Source organism: Budorcas taxicolor, chromosome 2, assembly GCF_023091745.1.
Source record: "Budorcas taxicolor isolate Tak-1 chromosome 2, Takin1.1, whole genome shotgun sequence".
NCBI lineage: Eukaryota > Metazoa > Chordata > Mammalia > Artiodactyla > Bovidae > Budorcas > Budorcas taxicolor.
The window spans coordinates 78,561,849-78,569,049 of NC_068911.1; positions in this window are offsets into that span (position 1 = coordinate 78,561,849).

Consider the following 7,201-nt stretch of genomic DNA (forward strand, 5'->3'; position numbering starts at 1 on the left):
CAGATCAGTTTTATTTAGCAAATAAAGGAAAATACATTCTCAAGGCATGAGGGTATGCCAACCCAAAAGACCATAAGAGAAGAGAGAGACAGAGAGAGAAAGAGCACGCATGGGAGAGAGAGAGAGACCCATCATGGCCCTTTGTCTCCTCTTTTTATATGTTTTTTTTCCTCCCCCTGGGCCTGCCTGATGTAGTTGGGCTAGCCAGGAATGCTGTTTGTTCTACCTGAGGTCCTCACTCCGGTCCTCGGACCTTTCTTTGTTCTATTTTCACGGGCTTTTCCCTTCCTTGCCTTTTAGCCACCTCCATTCTGGACTCCTTTTTCCTACTCTAACTACCTAACATCCCCCCCTTAAGAGATGGGAGGCCCAATTCTTTGGGAATAGGGGCGTTGAGGTCTTTCTGGCTACTGCCTACTGAACTGGGATGGCGACAACTATTGGGCCTCCCCCTCTTGCTAGTTTCAGGCCTCAGAGTCCTTATAGTGGTGTCCATCTAAGGGTGAGTGATATTTTCCATGGTGAGCTTTAGTTTTATATATCCTTGTTGAACCAGCACTGCATGTTGTAGCTTATTGACCTGGACAGAGACAAAACAGATTAGATAATTGATAATACATAGAACAATCATAAGCAGCATCAGTATGACATAACAAGGACTAGTAGGGGCATTAGCCAACTCAAAAGTCCCATCGCTAGGATGGCTCAAGTCCCTTCTTGTTCAGGGATCAGAAGATCTATCTCCTGTCTGTTTTGGAGTACAACCGCTACCAAGCTATGGTGACTCTTTAGAGCTGTCCTGAGAAATCTTATCCCCAGAAACTAGAATTTGGGGGTGTTTATTAGAATGACACTCATCTGTAGTTCTGAATAGGTATCTGAGATCCCCCAGGGGCTCACAGGTGTATTGAGTGTCCTCTTCTGCTTTCTTCCACAGCTTGACTCTTGAGTAGTGAATCCAGGAGTCATGTCATGGCACCTTGACTGCTGTGGAGGTAGAAAGTATTACAGGGTAGGGGCCCTTCAATGTGGGCTGGAGTTGAGATTTTGGGAACCCATCTTTCCAGACTTTAATTAGGACTTGAGTCCCTGGAGCATATAGTGGTGATTCCTTAGAACCTTTTGGGTCCTGGTTCACACCCCAAAAGCGTATGTCCTGTTGGGTTGACCAATGGCCATGGCATAAGATTGGAGTGTCTGAACCTCTGAATCTAGGAAGAGGTCTCCCATCAGTTCACTTCAGTTGTTCAGACATGTCCAACTCTTTGCGACACCATGAACCGCAGCAGGCCAGGCCTCCCTGTCCATCATCAACTCCCAGAGTTTACTCAAACTTACGTCCATTGAGTCAGCAATGCCATCCAACCATCTCATCCTCTGTCATCCCCTTCTCCTCCCACCCTCAATCTTTCCCAATATCAGGGTCTTTTCAAACGAGTCAGCTCTTTGCATCAGGTGGCCAAAGTATTAGAGTTTCAGCTTCAACATCACTCCTTCCAATGAACACCCAGGACTGATCTCCTTTAGGATGGACTGGTTGGATCTCCTTGCAGTCCAAGGGACTCTCAAGAGTCTGCCCCAACGCCACAGTTCAAAAACATCAATTCTTCAGCACTCGGCTTTCTTTATAGTCCAACTCTCACATCCATACCTTTCCTTCCAAGGAGTAAGCATCTTTTAATTTCATGGCTGCAATCACCATCTGCAGTGATTTTGGAGCCCAGAAAAATAAAGTTAGCCACTGTTTCCACTGTTTCCACTCTTTCCCCATCTATTTGCCGTGAAGTATGGGACCAGATGCCATGATCTTAGATTTCTGAATGTTGAGCTTTAAGCCAACTTTCTCACTCTCCTCTTTCACTTTCATCAAGAGGCTCTTTAGTTCTTCAACACTTTCTGCCATTAGGGTGGTGTCATCTGCATATCTGAGGTTATCGATATTTCTGCAATCTTGATTCCAGCTTGTGCTTCATGCAGCCCAGCATTTCTCATGATGTACTCTGCATATAAGTTAAATAAGCAGGGTGACAATATACAGCCTTGACATACTCCTTTTTCTATTTGGAACCAGTCTGTTGTTCCATGTCCAGTTCTAACATGGAGGTCTCCCATATAGCATCTCATAAGGACTAAAACCAACCTGTTCCTTAGGGCCAATATGGGTGCAGAGGAGAGCTATTGGGCAAGTCTCCTTCCATCCCAGGGAGGTCTTTAAATGATGTTGCATTGTTACTTTGTAATGACCTGTGCAGACCAAATCTCAGAATGATTTCATGGAGCAGTTTTTTTACCACCACCTCAGCCTTCTCCGTCTGGGTGGGAAAGCCTTCAGTCCATCCTGTGAAAGTAGGTGGGAAAGCCTTCAATCCATCCTGTGAATGTATCTATCATGACTAATAGGTATTTATACCCTTGAGAAACTGGCATCTGGGTGAAGTCCATCTGCCAGTCTTCTCCTGGGTAGGCCCCACATCATTGGACAGGCTGGGCCAGCTGGGGTCTTTGAGCTCCTTGGGGGTTGTTTAATTGGCAAGTGGGACAAGAGGAGACCACTTGCCTTATAGTTGTTTGGAGGCCTGTTCTTCTGAAGGACCTTTCTAGTAATCTTTGGAGGGCCTTTTCCCCTAAATGAGTGGTGACATATAAGGAGTTAACCAACTTCCATTAGAGGTTCCCAGGCAGAAAAAGAAGTCTCTCCTTTTGGAACAACCCCATATGATCTTGAAAGCCTTCACTCTTAGCTTTAAGAGTCTCATCTTCAGTATATGATGGAGTTTCTGGCAAATTAGTCTGCGGAACTAAGGTGGCAACCCCTATTGGGTCATTGTTCTGTAATGCTGCTCTCTTAGCTGCCTGATCAGTTGCTTGGTTCCCTTGTACCACTTCAGTGCTCCCTTTTTGTTGTCCTTTACTCTGGGAGTTGGTGATGGACAGGGAGGCCTGGTGTGTTGCGGTTCATGGGGTTGCAAAGAGTTGGACACAACTGAGTGACTGAACTGAACAGTGGGAAACTGACACCTCAGCAGGCAGATGGACTGCCTCCAAGAGTCTAAGAATTTGATCACCATATTTGATTGGGGACCCTTGGGTGGTCAAGTGGTCCTTTTCTTTCCATATAGCCGCATGTGCATGTAGCACCAGAAAGGCATACCTGGAGTCAGTGTAAATGGCTATTCTTTTTCCTTTTCCCAGCTCTAAAGCTCGAGTCAGGGCTATGAGCTCAGCTAATTGGGCTGAAGTACTTGGTGGCAGAGGCTTAGCCTCTAATGTCTCAAAATTGGAGACTACTGCACATCCGGCTCTTCTTTTACCATCCAAGACAAAGCTGCTTCCATCAGTGTACCAGATTTCCTCAGGATTGGTCAAAGGATCTTCTGACAATCCCCCTCAGGGTTTTTTCCAGTGGGCGAAGATTTCTAGGCAACAGTGAAAGGGGAGAGAGCCCTTGGGGATAGAAAGGAGGGTGGCTGGGTTAAGAACCTCACAAGGGGATATAGTGAGGCCTGGATTTTCCATCAGCACTACTTGATATCTGAGAATTCTTTTATTAGGTATCCCTAAATGGCCTCTCCCATTTAGGAGTTGTTTCACTTGGTGGCTGGTAAAAATAATTAGTTTACCCCCAAAAGAGAGTTTTAAAGCCTATTCTATCAAGACTGCAATAGCTGCAAGGTTCCAAAGGCAGGGAGAGATTTCTTCCCAATAAGGGAGAAGGACAGTCAGGGACCACTAGAAACTGGTGGGAAAATATTTGTCCATCTCAGCAACAAAGGGCTCAGGTGAATTTTTTTGTAACTGTTTTTCCTGTAGCACTCAAAATGGTACAAATTTAGGAGGAGAAGCCTCTAGAGTAGGAGATCAAGACAGACTGGGTAGCCCCCATGTCAATCCAAGAAATTTTCAGACCTACCTGCCACATCCAGTTGCACTCTTGGCTCCAGCCCCGTGATGGTTATCTGTGACAGGCGAGCTGGCTGGAGCAGGCCCACTTCAGTCCTGTTGAACCATCATTAGGGAAGGCTTGGTGCTTAACTTTGAGAATTCTGAGTCCTGAGGGCAGAGTGCCACCCAATGTCCCAATTGATGGCATTTGTAGCAAGCCATTTTAGGAGACTTGTCATGGTTTGGATGCTCTTTGGCCCAATGTTTCACCTGTCTACAGATTATACATTTGCCTTGTGCCTTGTCCTTCAAGGACTCAGGCTTGCCATAGGGCTTCCCTGGAGGGAGACCACCATCTGGGCATGCCTTGTCTCTTTCCTTTTCTCCCTCTCCTGGGCCTTGGCTTCCTTCTCCTGTTCTGTTATAAAAGGTATTGGTGGCTGTCTGGACCATCTCATCTAAAGAGGCAGTAGGGTCCTGCTGCTGTAGCTTTTGTAACTTTATTCTGATATCTGATGCACACTGGGACAGGAATTTGTCCTTTAAAGTCACCTGTCCCTCGTAAGAGTCTAAGTCCAGATTGGTAAACTTTTGGAGGGCCTCTTTGAGTCTTTCTAGAAAGGCAATGGGGTCTCGTTGGGCTCCTGAGTTATTGCTGAGACTGGGCACAGTCCTACGAGGCTGTGGGACTTCTATTTTCATGGGTGGACTTCTTAGAGGTGAGTCTTTCTGAAGCTTATCCTACCCAGTACTGTTGCAACCTGAGAGCCAGGCGTCCCCGGGTCAGGGTGCAGATCCCCAGGCAGGCTGAGGCGTGACAGCCTCCTGGAGATCAAATCCCCAGGCAGGTCGAGGCAGATCGGCCTCCCAAGAATTGGGTCCCTGGGCAGAACGAGGCATGATGACCTCCTGGGACCCCAGGACTGGTGGAACCCCGAGCAGGTTGAGGCATGACAACCTTTCGAGGACCAGATCCCTAGGAGGTCAAGGCAGGTTGACTCCTGGGACCCCAGGACGGGAGTTGGGTATCCCCAAAGTCTCCAGCGTGACCAATGCTGGGTAGGACTAAAGGGTTGAAATTTTAACTCATTGCCAGTTTGTTCACCATGGATGGGAATAGATACCCTGATGTAAAGCAGTCCAAGCCTGTGCCCTGAGACTGGGAACCAGTGAGACAGTCATCAGCCTTGTCCTCTTACTGCTCTAAGGGATCGTAAGTCACTGATTTCTTCCCCTAGTCCTCCCTAAGAGCAGGTTAGGGTGTCTCCAATAGTAAACATCTCATTGTCATAGACCCACTTTAGGTAATAACAGAAGTAATGAAAAAGGAGTGGGTTATCTGGCCTTGTTAGGGGCATTCAGTTCAGTCGCTCAGTCATGTCCGACTCTTTGCGACCCCATGAATCGCAGCACGCCAGGCCTCCCTATCCATCACCAACTCCTGGAGTTCACTCAGACTCACGTCCATCGAGTCAGTGATGCCATCCAGCGATCTCATCCTCTGTCGTCCCCGTCTCCTCCTGCCCCCAATCCCTCCCAGCATCAGAGTTTTTTCCAATGAGTCAACTCTTTGCATGAAGTGACCAAAGTACTGGAGTTTTAGCTTTAGCACTTATTGTATTTCTTTAAGATCACACAAAAGTTGTCATTTCTACATTTTTGAAGATTAAATCTTAAGGGAAGTCAGAAAAGAATCTCATATTTCTTGTAAATTTAAGTCATGGAAGAACCACATGATCGAGACAGAACCACAATAGACCATTTTAACCCACACTTACCCAGTCTCACAGATGGTCTGCTTCACAGAAAGTTACCTCCTATGACTAAGGAGAAACAAAATGTTGGAGGGACTAAAAAGTAAATTCTGTGGTTTTTGGATTAATTAAATTCAATCTAACAATATCTTTGAATCTTTTGATTAAGACCTGAGCAAATATGAAATTAACCAATCAGAGCTCTTCAGAATATAAGAGGACAAAAGAAGGCTATTCTTAAGATATTTTTAAAACTTCAGCTGACTCTATTTAAAGTATTGCTCTCTTCTAGAATATTTTGGAAATTATACAAGAAATCAAATGCATAGAATAGCTAAACATACTACCACAACATATGTAGACTGTTTATGAAGTATCAGCAAATATTAGGTTTTTTCATCAATGTTTTCCAGTATGTTTTCAATAAAGAGATATTATTTTTACTGCAAAGTTTTAAAATACATGTTTCAAGTAACATAAAACTTAATATGCACTGTAACTGAACTCAAACTTTGATGCATTCAAAAACCATTGTAATCATTGTAACACTTTGATTGTTGATGAACAGTTTAATATTTTAAGGTCATTTACAGACTATCCTCATGACAGGTAGATATCATGTCAGATGCCTGAGTTTCTGTCCCCATATAGTCTTCAATTACTTGGGTAACTGAGCAACCTCATTTCACAGAGCCTGTGTTTGCTTTCTTAAAAAATCAGAGGTTGTATTAAGTGGTATCGAAGTTTCCTTATAACTCTAGCATTCTCATTGTTCATGCTTCTGGCTCCCTGGCTGCTCTCATATGGAGACCTTGTTTAGTGATTTGTGATATTACTGTCACGCGAGTGTGTGTTCCTCGATTCTTTGTCTCATCACAACAAAGATTTGGAGTGACGGACGTTAAAGTCCCCTCGGCGTGTCACAGCTCTCAGGTCTTGGATAGACCGTGTTATAGCTCTCAGGTCTCGAATGGACCGTGTTATAGCTCTTAGACAAATCAGTGTTACAGCTCTATTTTATTTAGAAGATAGCAGGAAAATCCATCTTCGAGGCATGAGGGCACGTTGATCTAAAGAGATGAGGAGAAGAGCGCCCCAGAGTGCGGGGAGAGAGAGAGAGCTGGCTCTGGCTCCACTATTTGTACGTTTATCTCTCCCTGGGCCTGTCCTATGTAAACTGGGCCAGCCAGGAGTGTTGTTTGTGTTACCTGAGGTCCTCACTCCGGTCCTCGTCCTCGGACCTTCTTTTGTTTCATTTTCGCGGTCTTTTCCCTTCCTTGTCTGTGGCCACCACCATTTTGGACTCCTTTTCCCTGTTCTACCTACCTAACATTACCAACCATGGACTAGGGCTTGCTAGGTGGCTCAGATGATGAAGAATCTGCCTGCAATGTAGGAGACCCAGATTTTGACCCCTGGGTTAGGAAGATACCATGGAGAAGGGAATGACAACCCACTCCAGTATTCTTGCCTGGAGAATTCCACGGACAAAGGAGCCTGGTGGGCTATATAGTCCATGAGATCACAAGAGTGAAATACAACTGAGTGATTAACACTCTAACAAC